The sequence below is a fragment of the Anser cygnoides genome, chromosome 1 (genome assembly GCF_040182565.1).
Source record: "Anser cygnoides isolate HZ-2024a breed goose chromosome 1, Taihu_goose_T2T_genome, whole genome shotgun sequence".
In the NCBI taxonomy this organism is placed as follows: Eukaryota; Metazoa; Chordata; class Aves; order Anseriformes; family Anatidae; genus Anser; species Anser cygnoides.
Window position 1 is genome coordinate 144,492,501 of NC_089873.1, and position 14,768 is coordinate 144,507,268.

The 14,768-nt window shown below is 36.2% G+C and overlaps 1 long non-coding RNA gene across 2 annotated transcripts in view; it reads left to right on the top strand.

The window, feature by feature from the left end:
- The window catches only part of LOC106041635 (uncharacterized), a 124,135-nt gene that overhangs the window by 106 nt on the left and 109,261 nt on the right, over positions 1–14,768 (top strand). Inside the window, exons 1-2 of one of the 2 annotated variants that reach the window (XR_007157669.2) lie at positions 1–1,370; positions 1,699–1,736. The exon at positions 1–1,370 is cut by the window's left edge and continues 106 nt beyond it. This is a non-coding gene — a long non-coding RNA (uncharacterized lncRNA). The remainder of the gene's footprint in view (positions 1,371–1,698; positions 1,737–14,768) is intronic. The other variant, XR_007157668.2, reaches the window with a different exon arrangement.

Here is a 14,768-nt window from a genome sequence, read left to right on the forward strand (position 1 = left end):
ATCTCATTATTCTTGGAAGTTTTTATCTGTATTGTTTATTTGGGATAGTTATCCCCTTTACATTCTTAAAGATTTTATGGTGCCTTTTTTTTTTTCCTTCCCATTCTTTGGTTGCCCATATGCTATAGAGTACAGTATTAGCACTGCTTGTTTTAGCATAGAAATATCTGTCAATTGAAAACGTGCATTGTTTGTTCTGCCTTTGGCTTTCTTTTACAGTGTAACCATCAAACATGGATATGTACACAGACTACAGCCTTACATGCACTGCACACAGATAAATACAAACACCCATGCCCACACAGACGTGCACATACAAAATTACTGGTATCACCTATTCCAAGTGGCTCGTGTGGCAAAATCAAGCAGTGATAAGTGTTTTCTTTGGATAATAATAGGTATTTACAAACAGACTCCATTCTGCCCCCTTGTCTTACAGAACATTGTGCTCAACTTCTCTTTCCTGGATGTTGCACTGTGTTGATCACTGTCCTGCCTATTCTATTTCAAATCCTATTTGAAAATCTCATTTGCAGCATAACTGACAACAAAGGCATTACATGGTGTATGCCCTGCATATTCTGTAGACTACTCCTTGCCTTTGTAAGTTATTTCTAACTTCTGCTGAAAATGCTATTAGTTGATGATCTTTTTTATTTATTAACAGCCTGGAAAATTAAATGTGTAATCAAAGAATGGATCCTTTCCTAAAAGTGCAAGGTGGGATGAATTAGATCAGTGGTACAAAAAAAAAAAAAAAAAAAAAAAAAACGTTCTTTACTGCAGTAGGCCATTGGATACTCTGGGAAGAAGGGAAGAAGGGACTTAAACAAAACATTAAATTGAAGAGGATTCAGAGGTTCAATCACTAACAGCCACTGCAAGACAGAGAAATCCTCTTTAGATAGATATTTTCTCTGCATTTGTTTCCAAACTGTAATTCTGCTCCGTGATTAAAAAAAAAAAAAAAAAAAAAAAAGATTTTATATTTCAGTCTCTCAGGGCAGATTCCAAATAATTACATGCAAAATGATCTATAATATATTTATTGCAAATAGTATTGCAGAACACAAATGTGCATTTTATTCAGAAAGGTCATTTTTTAAAACATCCATTGTAGCTGATTCACTAACGTCCAGGGGTTTTTGCTATACACACAGCACAGATTTTTTTGATTATGTAGATTTTTTTTTCTATTGCAGTTTCATATGCAAAGCATGCATCAGCCACATCCATGCTATCTCCTAAAGCAGTCATTCTGAAACCCAATCTGGGGACAGTGCAGACTAAATAAAATTTCATTTTGATTTGGCCTCCCGCTGAGAATGGGACTGCTTTGTTTCAGCCGACAGAACCAGCAAGCCAGAAAGGTATGTCCTGTTTTGCATGGCTGATGGTGTGACTTGAGGATCACAATCAGGCCGTTCATGCTCTCAGGGCTCGGCATCTCATCCACATCCTGTACTGTCTTTCTCTTTTCCTTTCCATTTGCTTTCCTTCTGTGCCGCCTGCCGTCTACCTGCAGGGCAAAGCTATGGCAGACCCTAACACTATTGTTTACTTTGGCATATGTTTAATAGCTGCATGGCTGTTGGAGGGTAGGGTTTTTCTTTTTCTTTTTCTTTTTTTTTTTTTTTTCCGTTTCCTCCTCTGCCTTTTTTTCCTTCCCTATCCACATTCACTTTCCTTATTTTCTAGGTGTTGAATACACAAATACTGACTTAATGGACAATTATGTAAGTACTGCTTGCAATGCTTCAGAGATTTTACTAGGAGATTTGTAATGAAGAATTTTATTGTAAATCCGAGGAAACCTTTAACAGCTTTGAAGGACTTCAGTTTTCATAGCCCTTTAGAGCTGCTTAGGCAGAAAAGCAGTCACCCATTCTAGTTAGCAGAGGGAAAAAAAAAAAGGAAAAAAAAAAAAAAAACACCCTTAGGAAGGGGTCTGGCTGCTTTGCCATCTTCAGATGCAGCTTTGCCATCTACACTTACAGCTGCAGCATTTGGCTAGGGGAATATCCGTAAATATTCCTCTGTCTAAATATTAGTATTTATCCTAAAGCCTAAAGCATTCCAGGAGAGACTGTGCAGCACACTCCTTGCTGCTGCTGCCCCATCTATCAGAGGAGGGCTGGTATTTGGGGAAATGACCACTGTTTTATCCTCTGAAGCAGCTTTTGGACAGGGCAACAGGATGCCTGCAAGACTCCTCTCGATGGGAACTTTCTCTTCTAAGTGTGTTTCTTTGCCAAAGAAACTATCTGTTGTCTGTGATTTTTGATTTTTTTTTGGGGGGGGAGGGGTTGTCACATGAAACAAAATTAGCATCAAATTTACTTGAAACAAAAGGCAAAAGTTTTTTTTTTATTATTTTGTTTTAATTTTGATTATTATGCATTTTTATATGTATTATTCTCTTTCCTTACTGAGTTAGAATACAATTGTAACACCATAGACAAATTCAATCTTTCTACCTCCAGAATTTAACCAAAATATATATATATATATATATATACCATATTATATAGAGTGCTGACACTTTGTGGGAATTTATGTCTTCAAGGTGACTTACAAACACAAAATTACTATTGTATGCAACATCCCTTTGTGGCAGGTAAAATTAATAAAAGCAACTTGTTCAGCAAAATCTTAAAGAAATACATGGTCAGTTATAACACTTTCTGTTCAGTTTAGCAATTTTTGATTCCAGATTTTATATGTTACTCCAGCTTTCGTCTTACAACCCAATTCATATTTCAGTTTCTGACTTTCTGAATTGTCCTGTGGCACAAGCCCTTGGCATAACCATGTGGGTCTTCATGGAGCAGAGGTCTGGGACTTGAAAATTCATTTTCTTCTCATATCCCTTAAATTAAGTAATAACAATAATAGTAGTAACGAAAAAGAAATGTGGCAGCTGGAGGGGCAAAGGCTTGTCCAAGAAAAGTTTGGAGAAAAGAGAAGTAAAAAGAAGATTCCCCACTGGCCTTCCTGTAAATCAGGGTAGGCCAAAGCTTAGTTTCAACTGCATGCATTAACCAGAGTGAACTCCAGCAGAGTTCTCTGAATGTGGGAGGGGGCAAGATCTAGCCCTGCATACTGAGTTGTTTTGAGATGCTTACAAAGTGAAATGCAGCTTGAGGAGACTTTAAAGAAACTATTTGTAGTGGCGTCACATTCCTTTTAACAAATTTGAGGCAGTAAGAAAATTGCAAAGAGGCTACATTTGGAAGAAACAAGAACTATAGCTTTTTAAATGGATACAGTGGGAAAATGATCACTTCTGTGTGTTTTTTCCTCAGTATATCTAATCCTCTCTCTACACCCCTCAGGTATCATTGGGATGTTTTCCAAGTCACCAACTCTGTAATGTAATCAAAGTTTATAAAAATGAGTTTCAAGTTCGAATTTACCATAATTCCACTTTATCAGTTAAATATAAGTTTTAAAAGAAACTAAACTCTAGGTATTGTACTACAGTGTACCCAGAGTATCCTGATTCCTTTATAAAATTCACAGTCCTAGCAGTCTTTTTGTTGCACAAAGTGTGTTCTACATTATGTCAATAACTGTATTAAAAAAAAAAAATATATATATATATATATATACACCCATGAATCGCTTGAAAATAAGCAACAGTTTTATATAAAATACTCAAGGAAATTAATAGAAACACTGTTTCTTTATTTCCAGGAATTAAATATTTTTTGAAAAGAAAGATATTCACTCCAGTAAAGGAAAATAATGTAAACTCAAGAATACACTCCCAGTTCTTGATATAGTCTATTAATTACATACTTGCTATTACAACCAGAAATTAATGCAAACATTATTTCAGTGGACTTAGGAGATCAGAGTTCCTTTTTTAGATTGGTTTATTAGAGCTATGTCTTGCGGTCATTTTCTGGATCAGTAAAAGAACAGGCAATGGATTTTGGAAGTTTGGTTTGCATTTATCACTCCAACAGAAAGAAAACTATAAAAATATTAGTCCAAAGTCCAGGAAGAAAGACCTCATTCTTAGATAGTTTTAATAAGACTGCACTCACTGGACTTATCAGTGTTTCTTCTTATTTATATTTGTGTGTTTAAGAAAAGAAACAGAACCCAAATCCTAAATCAGCTACTTCTTGCACTTTATAATTGTAAAAAAGCCCAGGGTACTCATTAATCTAGCATATTGACATATGTATTCTTCTTATTTTTTTTTTTAATGGAAAGTTCGTTATTATTCTCAGTTCTTTGACCTTGCTCTTACTTTTTATGCTTTACCTGAATGAGGTGACATGATTGAGACAAGTCAGACCTGTGTCCAGAATCCTATGGGAGAAAACAGATTATCTCCAACACGGAATATATGGAACCGGACGAATGCACTCAGGAGACCTATATTTAATTTTATATATATAAATACATATTTGTATGTATATTTGTGCAAATATACTATATGATGACAGTATATATACATATGCAGATATAACTGTGTCTATATGGGGAGATATATATATATATTTGGAGAACACTGTCACCAGGGTCCCTGGGGTGTACAAGTGATACATGGACAGATACAGTTATTGTGACCATATAGAAGATGAGGACCTGTATGATTGGTGTATTTGCTTATCTCCAGATATTTGGAAATTCTCATCAACTCAGCAACCGGTAGAAACAGATAGAAACATTCCTGGAACAAATGTATAGTTGTCTGCCTAAAAACTTGCTGAGGTCAGTGTCATCCCAGATATGAAGATTTGACTGCAAGATCAGGGCCTACAGATTTGGCAGTAGCCCCTTGCCCAAGCCAGGTCAGACTAATCAGCAAAATTTTGGAAAAAGGGGGCAGAAATCTTTCATAAGGCTAGACTTGGGACCAATCAGCAGAATTAGTGGACAACTGAGTGTTGTTCCACTCAAACTCCTCATACTGATGCATTATACACCTGATTTAGCCAGCACCAATAAAAAGGGTCTGAGAAACGGGTAGCAAATATTATAAAATTACATATCAAAGGGCAGTTGACTATAAGCAGATACTGTAAAATTACATATAAAAGGAAAGCAATAATATCCTGTCAATAAGTAAGCATATGAACCAATTGTGTTCAAAGTCCAAAAGAGGTGAAGTGTAGCATTGGTTTGGTTTGGGATATTTTTACCCAGTAGTCTCCTTAGAAACTATATTTAAAAAAAAAAAAAAAAAAAGAGAGAGAGAGATTAAGAGAGAAATATTAATCACAGACTTGCTGTTCAAGTTCACTGGAGCAACAGTATGTTGTAAAAATAAATGCCATCACATAAACTTTCATTAGATAATGTTTCAGGCTTTCAGAAAGTTGTCTTTCTTGACCACAAAAATAAATTTATATTTTTCTCAGCTTTAGGTATTTAAGAGGTATTCTCCACTCTAAAGAAATGTTCTTCCTACAATTCATTTCTAAAGAAAATCTAATAAAATGATATAAGTAACTGATCAAATAGCTGAGTGTAAACAGAAAACTGGCTTTGGACCAAAGCTAAAGAAGCAGAGCTAATAGGCAGGCATTAATTTGTTTAGGAGTAGAGGTAGAACCAAAGAGCTTAGCCCAGCAACTATATCAATAATCTACTATTTCCTGAGCAGGGAGAGGAGAAGAGAGTTTGGATACTGAAAAAAAAAAAAAAAAAAAAGGAAAAAAAAAGTGACCAGAAAATCAAAAATCATGTTATTTGTGACATATACACCGTAGTGGAAAATACACCACTGAGATGACTTTATTGAAATTAAGCTACACCCAGGGAATCCACAGTTTTAGATATGTTCAAGGAACAGAAGTTTTGAGTCTTGATAATCCACAAGTTGAAAGATTTTCTCAAAACAAAATATAAGATGACCTCCTATGTGTTAGGGCATATACATTTGTTAAGACTTCAATGATTATATTGCAAAAATAAATAATGTGTGTTAGTTAACTAATGGTCTTTCCTTACCAAATGTTGGAAAAAGAATTTCATCTACAAAATAAGGGGTGGGTGGAAGAAATTACTAGTCTAATGAATATTATATAGCACAGAAATGGACTACAGATTAATAAAAGCATCCTCTCCTTCATTAAATGTTCTTTACTCTATAGGGGTGGGGAAGGTTAGGTTATAGCAGCATTATGTCCTCACAATAAAAATATGTTTAGCTTCCTAGCATCTACTGCAATTGGTTATTCATTATATATAATTTTCTTTATTTTTGCAACCCTTTCCCTCTACCAGCTGTCTAACAAAGAAACGCATGAGACATTCTGAATATAAACTTTTGGAATCATTTGCATTCAGTGGGAAAATTCCACTAGTAAAATAGTATTCATTAAATTTCTCTAGTGATGGACACATCTGAGAAGATTCTGATGAGTGTTTCATAGAAGTATAAAAATGTAAATGTTTGTCTACAGCGTTTTGAAAAATCTCTACTGCCATCATACCAAGGAACCTCCAAATGATCACATACTTTTGATTTTTTTTTCTTTTATGACTTCTAACTTTTCTACTGTCCCCTTCTGAGATTCCTTTACTTTACCAGACAAAGCAATGTCTCCTCATGGGTGACAGATTACATTTCAGAGGAAATTAATTCCCTTTACCTTCTCTAACCTATGTTTCTTTCAGGAGTAACCCAGAAAATCTTCTTGTTGCAAAGAGCAGCCACAGGAGGTATTAGGAAATATTTTCTTCCACATATTTCTTTCCCCTTCATCTCTCTCATCTGAATTAAAATTTTCCTGGATATATGCATTGTTCTTTGGTGGGGAGGTAATAAAAGGAGATTCCTACACCTTCAAATAGGGACAAGAGAGAAAACGTTGTGGGAAGATTTATGGTGTCTTCTCAATCTCTTCTTATATTTACATGAGAAACCCAAAGTGAATAGAAATAAGTAAATTTAAAGGATAAGGAAAAAGAAAAAAAAAGTCTAAATGAGGTCCACCAGTACACCCATACTCTTATCCATACTTTAAAGAGCATACAGATTTTCATCTAATGGAACTGAAAACTTAGAGCTACTTTTTAGTAGGTTAGTGGCAAAAAGGGAGAAGAGGATCTAATTTTGAGATTCTTTCTCTCTCTCTCTCTCTCTCTCTCAATTCAGTTAAGATCCCAATTTGCACTTTAGGAACGTAGGATGAAAAGACTAAAAGCTGCTTCAGTAGGATCAGCTAAAAGAGCAAAGTAGATCTGGGTGTTATCAGGTTAGCAACGATAGCTCACGTTAAGGTCCCTAAAAATAGAAGTGAAAAAAGCAAAGAAGCACATTGAAGAGCAAGGGGGACAGAACAAAATTCTGAAGATCCCCATAATTAACTGGCAGAGGGTCAGGTGAACACTTATTAAAATGCAACAAAGCACAACAGGGTGTCTGAAAGATGGAGTTTCAATCTTAATGGTGAAATTCTTGGTTTTGTCAGTTCCAGACCAGCCTGTTATGTAATTTTAATGAGTTCTTTTCCTATTTCCTTTGAGAATTTGGGGAAAACATTTACGGGGAGAGTTAAGATGCTGGTTTATAGACAATTCAGGGGACAGGCCTCCTTAGAAAATACACAAAGAATGATATTATTGTGATGTCTGAAGATATTTCTTTATGTGATATTTGAATTCTGTGAGATAAATGCATCAATTTACCCTCCAGTTTCAAAGGCAATGGTAAGTCTTTATTAAGAAATAGTGTTCTCTCAGTGCAATATTCCTACACCACCCTAATGCTGCTAAATACTCTATATTGTCAACCCTACTTTTAACAATATCAGTATGATACTCTTAAGCTGCCTCCATCAGATAATTTTGATGAGAATCAATATTTCACTTCACAATTTACCCATACCAACTCTCATCTCACCGTAATGCAAAACCAAATGTCCAGGCAGCAAATGTAGAAAAACTGTCTTGAGAGAAGGATTTTACAGCTTTCTTGGCCATAAATTTTGTCAGCACAAAAAGAAGTCTGTTTTAAACCATATATTCTACCTAATTCCACCTTGTTTAAACACCATTCTAATTTGGATGATGTCTTCTGTTTCCAGGTTAAAATTTATTTTCCGAATTGATTGATTAAAGATAACTGAAAATTAAGGGGAGCTGTGGGTACCTCCGACAGGGTCATAAGATTTAGAGGAGTCAGAAGAAAGGTAGGATAGATGAATACTTCCTCAGCTTCAACAGCAGATGGAAAGCTGAACCCCATTTCCTAACACTTAGATATGTTGTATGCTATGTATTTACATATTGTTTATTGAAAGCACAGGAAGTTTTCTGAATGGAATTTAATCCAAAGTAAGTTATTACATCAGGATTTACAGATGTTCTCTCATAGAGTAATGTGTTGGCAAAACAAGAGACTATTACAAGTAGCTTATCTTGCTGAAGTCCTCGAGTACATTGTTTTACGGTGGTGTAAGTTTGTTAGTGCAATTTTATTTATTTATTTTTTTTCCCACAGTTGTATTTTCAAGTAGACTAATATTTAGCTGTTAACATGTGGGAGGAGTTTTTGGTTTCTTTTGTACTTTAGTAAGCAAGATTATGGCATATTGGATTTTGTAATTCCTTCATAAATTATTTTAAGTTTTCTTTGCATATGTGCATACCCACACACACATATTTACCACTTGGAGGACAAGTTGGATAAAACTGAAGTGTAATATCACACCTTCCCTCTCCCAAATAAAGGACTGGCCGTCAGCAGGTTCCCAAAGTGGTGTGTGTTCTCCAGAACACAAAGAACAAAATGCTCTAAAAGGCAACTGTCAATAACATGGCCTTAAATCTTCATTGCTGGGTGACTCATTGTTCTCCTGCAGTAGTCATTCAAGTAAGCATCAACACTGTGGTGCACTGACAAACAGAACCCAAGTCTTCTGAAATCCTGTGTTCCCAATTTATTATACTGAAAGGCATTCAAAAAAACTCTGCCTGCAAATGTGTAACCATAACCCATGATGAATGCAGTGTGTGGTTTTGTAGTGAGAAAAACAGTGGCTGTAGGTTGTTTGCTAAAACTGACTGTTTTTTCTTCAGTGAAAGAGGGAGAGAATTAAGACAATAGGAGCAAAGACAGAAACAGTTATGCGAAGGACACCAAGACAAAGAAGAGACAAAAGTTCTTGGCACCAGGAATTGATTACGTGGGTAAACTAAGAGAGCTGATGAAGGGAAACCCTTAGATCCAGTTTCTCATGTGATCAAGGAACATAATTTTCTGCAGCCTCTTCAAAAGGATTACACCAAAGGTTATACTATATTCATGCTAGCCACAGGCCAATGGCTGTAGTTCTACAAGGCCACAAGTATTTGAGGATTCATTTGAACAAGAAGTATAAAAAATATAAACACCTGTCTGAATTTCACCTCTTCTCTGTATTGCTCCTGCCTTTTCCGTTCAAAATATAAATCTTCTCATCCTTATTTTGTCTGTGAGCCCTGCTCATCTTCCAGTCTGAGGTCACTAAGAAGGGAATGATAAAGAAGCAAGTCCTTGTTGTGGTTCTGCTAAGAGCACAGGAGTGGTTATAGCATGGGTCTGTGAAACCAACAGTCATTACTTTGTGTGGAGGCACTGGCTCTTATGTCAGTTTGCTCTTTGACCTTCCAAAAGCACATCAGATCTTCCTTTTCTTACCCAAGCAGAACTCATAGACAGCAATCATTTGCTTGATATTTCCAGGCATTCAACAATTCAGTGAGAGCAATGAGCTACCATCTAGATATTCTGGATAAATAACCACTCTCAGTGTACAGGCTAACTGTACACTAATCTAATGATCCTGGATCCACTGGTTATGCGGTGACATCCAGTATCCTTACAACTCCCCAAAAACCAACTACCTGTCCATCCTCAGATGGGACCCTTTCCCACACAGAAAAATATGACAGAACCACCTCCTGTGAGGCTTCATACTCCTCCTGGAGCATGAGTTCACCACCATCTTGACCCTTCTACCATCTGTGCAGTCTTCAGAGAGCTCCTTTCCAACAGCTGTGTGTAAGTGGAGGGAGAACAATTCTGGGAAAGTTATCCTGCAGGCTTGGCTACCACACAGAAGGAAATTTCCAAGGAGAATTCATTTCCTCGTCCTCTTCCTGTCGGTAGACCAGGATTCCTTCAGCAATAGGTTATTGCCTTCCCACATTGAAATGCAGGTGAATATTTTTGGAAGATTCTTTAAGCCTGTTTTTCATTAATGGCTTCCACACATTAAGTGTCTGGTCTCTGTAGCTCACCAAAAAATAAAAAATAAAAAAATAAATCATTTTTCACTGTCTGTGCAGACTGGATGGTGAAACTTAGAATCACAGGAAACAGGACTCTCTTCATCAGTGAGTCCAAGAAAGTGGCAGGACCTTGGACACATCTGACAGTTATCTGCCTAACTTGTTCTTGAAATCTCCCAGCAGTGGAGATCCCACAGTCTCACCAGGTGAGGTAAGTGTTCTTCTCAAGTGCTTAGCTTTTCCCACAATTAGACTTTTTTTTTTTTTTTCATAATGTCGAACCTGAATCCCTCTTGCTGTGATTCAAGATTTACTTCTTGTGCTATCCACATTGGGCTTGTCATACAGATAATTCTCCTTCTCTTACATATCTCTCAGCTGCTATCATTTCTCTCCCAGTCTTCTTTACTTTTAGACAGAACAGCTGTATTGCCTTCATCATTCTTTCATAGGTCTTATTTTCTGATCGGTTTCATTGTTCTCTTCTCACCTCTGCTCTTGGTCCATATTTGTTTTTAAGGACAGTGGTGAAAAAGTGGACGCAATACATTACTGGAAGCCTTACTACCACCAAGCAGAACTCAGATCATGTGTTTTTTGTTTCTTCCCTAAGAAAATTGTGAATTATTGGTTTGTGGTATTTTGTTTGTTTGTTTGCTTGCTTGGTGTCTTTTTGTTTGTTTTTTTGTTTGTTTGTTTCCTTTTTTGGGGGGGTGAGAGGGAGAGGGAGAAGAACTTGTTTTAATCCAGGGTGCATCTGCTTTTCTGGCTGTAAAGGGTTGCTACATAATAGCAGTTAGATTTTTAATGTACTGCTTAGGAAACTAAGGAATTACTTTTTAGCATTTCTAGCATTTTAAATACTCTCCAAGCATTTCTTGCAGAACATTGTCATCATTAGTTTTTGCAATACAATTGCAAGGCAGAGAAAAATGATTGTCACCATTTTTTTCCAATGAAGAGGCTGAAGGACTGCAAAATGTGCTTTGCAAAGGGATATTCTGTCATGTCTTGTGAACAGAAAAAAAGAAACACTGCTTCAGTCTTCTGTACAGGATTCTGCAATGTATTTGAAATCTCCTTCCACAAAACATGATTATTCAATGAGTGTGTTCATATTGCAGGTTTCCAAGCCAAGTCTCTCTTCTTAAGGACTCTCAAAGGTGCTTAACTGTAAGCTCAAATGATTAATATTTTGTTCATTTCTGCATTTTCCATTTAAGTACCTAAGTTTTGGTCTTTCCTGTGCTCCAGAGCACTTTGCCAAATGCTTTTATCCCTCTTGGGACAGTTGGTCAAGGAGAAAGGGAGGATGGCATTTGTAGAAGATGATAGGACCAGAAAAGAACTGGGGGGAGAGGTTTCAAGTGACAGGAGAGAAACTATTACTCTGAGTAGAGATGAGGAAGAAGCATTCATCTCAACACTCTATACCCACAGAATATGGATTTTTTCCAAGTTTTTGTATTTTATGATGTTCCTCTTAATGGTGGCAAACAGATGAAACTCACTTAAAAATGTGTCTTACTCCCCCCTTGTGGCTGCTCCACTACAAAAAGACGCCAATCTACAATTGCTACTAAATTCTCAATAGTTCGAGGAGCAGTCTTCATTGCTCAGAAGAGGTTTTCATACCCCAGAAGACATATGTAGAAATAAGAATGGTTTTACATAACCTCATTCATGTCATATCTATTTTATTTTCCCTTGTTTTTAGAACTTTAAATAGCCCTCTTGTTTCTATGTATAGAAACATATATGTTATATGTACAGATATCCATTATAAAATGTGATATAGCATCAGTTTCCAAAACTTCTCGAGTTTTGTGCATGACACAGTCTGATGCTCCAGTGACGTTCTCATATGGCATAAATTGAAATCACAGGTGGGTCATAATGCAGCGCAACAGGTGCACCAAAAGATTTTAAATGATTCTTTTCTGGATTAATAATAATAATAATAATAATAATAATATCATCAAGAAAAAATGTTAGCCATTAAATTAGTTCTGCAAATCCTTGCAGGCAGAGCAGCTGGAAAGAGGACTTTTTTACTATGTGCAAGGAAGATGCAAATTCAGTTGTGCAGTGTAAACCACAAATATTTTTTGTCTTTCATGTATGGTGATAAAAGTAGTTTTCTTACCAGTATACCATGTTTCATTAATACAATGTTTAAATAATTAAGTACAGTAACTCTGGAGGCGATGGCTAAGATAAAAGTTTGTAGGCAATCCATTATTCTGATCAGACAGTACTTCTTAAAACCCATGGAGATACAATTTAGTAATTTAACTTCCAAAGTCAGTTGTTTAATAAACTATTACATTTTAATATAGTTTTGTTCTCGTCAAAGGGAATGATTCATTCCCCTCTGTCAATTGTTCCAGCTGAAGTTATTAATGGTTCCAGGGTTGAGGGGGTGCTGGTTCCTGTTTGAATATCATTACCATGCTGCTCCCACTCTCTAGATGTTGTCACTGTAATGTTACGTGTGTGATCTTTACTGGTTATAATTTTTTTGTAGGGAAAATGACCGCCATCATTTGAGTCTTCAACATTGATATATTTCATTAGGTCTAATTCTGTAGGCAGAAAGTAAGAGACTTGTTAAGGGGGACATTTAATTAGTTGTAGTAGGATTAAGTGAATATTAGCATACTGTAATAATGGATGTCCCAGAAAGAAACCTGGCAAATACATTAAACAAAAAGAATATAATAGCAGACAAACTAAACATTACTTCTGCTTATATCCAAGTTTGTCATATTTTTAAATAAATTCTCTTGCTGAAGTTTCAAAATACTCTTCTTGTTCATTTTCCTTTATTAAAAAATCTTTTATTAGAAATATATTCTCAGAAATCAAGACCATGTTTCTCTGTATTTGTCTGATTATGTAACGTTGGGTTGGAAGTTTGATACTGTTCAGCTTTTTTCTTTTTTTTTTTGAAAGTTGCTGCCATCTGATAAAATACTGTTAAAAACAGTTTTGATAATCACTTAAATCATTCTCCATATGCCCATATCGATTACTGGTAGCAGTCGAGGGTGGTGAAGATTTCCATGCTATTTCCATACAGCAATGCAAAGGGATCAAAGACTGGGATGGCCATACCCATTGTACCTTCATGTGGTCACTGCAACTCACCTGCTGTGGAGACTGTCTCAGTGTGACGTGATGGGTCTGTGAAGATTAGGGAGCAGGGCTTTTCCGCAAGCATTTGCTTATCACCAGCTTTGGTGACACATGAGATTATTTATGGCTGAGTCCTTTACCACAGCACTTACAATTCTGAGATAAAAAGCACGCACCAGAGTCCCCACTGCCTCTCCAGCTGAAGGAATGGAAATTGGCATTATTTGAAATTCAAGGAGTTTTTACCGTACACAGGAATAATCCAAATGTGGAACAGGATTTGTTATTAACTGTAAATCCCCTTTCCCCTAAGAAAACCAGAGTAAATGCAGGAAATAAGCTCCCATTTATATACTATAGAGACAATGCTTCATTGTCACTTATATTTTAAAGTCACAAGTGAAAAGTAAATGGGAGCAAATAAAATAAAAAATAAAAAAAAAGGTAAGTGGGAGCAAATATCAAGATGTTAGTGGGATTGATCCTTCTTCAGTGAAGTCAATAGGAAATTTTGTAGCTTACTTGCAACCAATGAGAAAAGCTTTACGCACACTGAGTATTTGACGGTTTATTCTTTAAAGCATGCTATTCTGCACCCAATCAAGCAGAGAGGAAATGTCTTCATCTTTTTATTACTATTAGTTCTGCACACTTCAGATTTATTTACTTTTTACATTATAGTATTTGAATAAACTTTTAAATTCTCTTTTAAACATACACAGACAAAAACTCTGCTAAAACAATTGCAAGTAAGCATTTTCATAATGCCTAAAAGTTATTGTTATTAGGTACTTGCAAGGCATGTCAGATTTAATAATCTAAAGGTGTCCAGAATTTATTTATACATGCTTTATAAATTTTGGTCACTCTGGCTTACCTCCATCTTCAACTTTCCTCTCACAGAGGAGCACTCCCTACAAGATTATTCTTCTGTAACAGTTATGTGCAAACCCTAACAAAAATGCTAACTTTCCTTCCTTGAGTGTATTTTTTTTCTTTTAATTACATGTAGGATGACCTGTGCCATAACCTGTCTGGGGTCCCAACTGTTTAAAGCCAGTCTGGCTATCTCTGCATTCCAGCACAGAATCCATTGTAGACATGTTGTGCTTTACCAAACCCACACAGCAGTTCAGATTTCCTTAAATATGGTCCCCAGCATTGCCTGTTCCACTCTTCTGTCATTTGCGTTCAAATGATTTTCCATTTTCATGGACAGTAGGCAGAATGCTCGTGCTGTACAATTTTTGCTCCAGGCTAAGTGGCATCTTTTCTGCAAGAATATGCACTAGTTACTGAACAGCACCTTTCCCACACTAATATTATTTTCTCTCTCTGTCTTGGTCATGATCTCACAAACTGTTTCACCCAGATAGATATTTCCTTCCAGC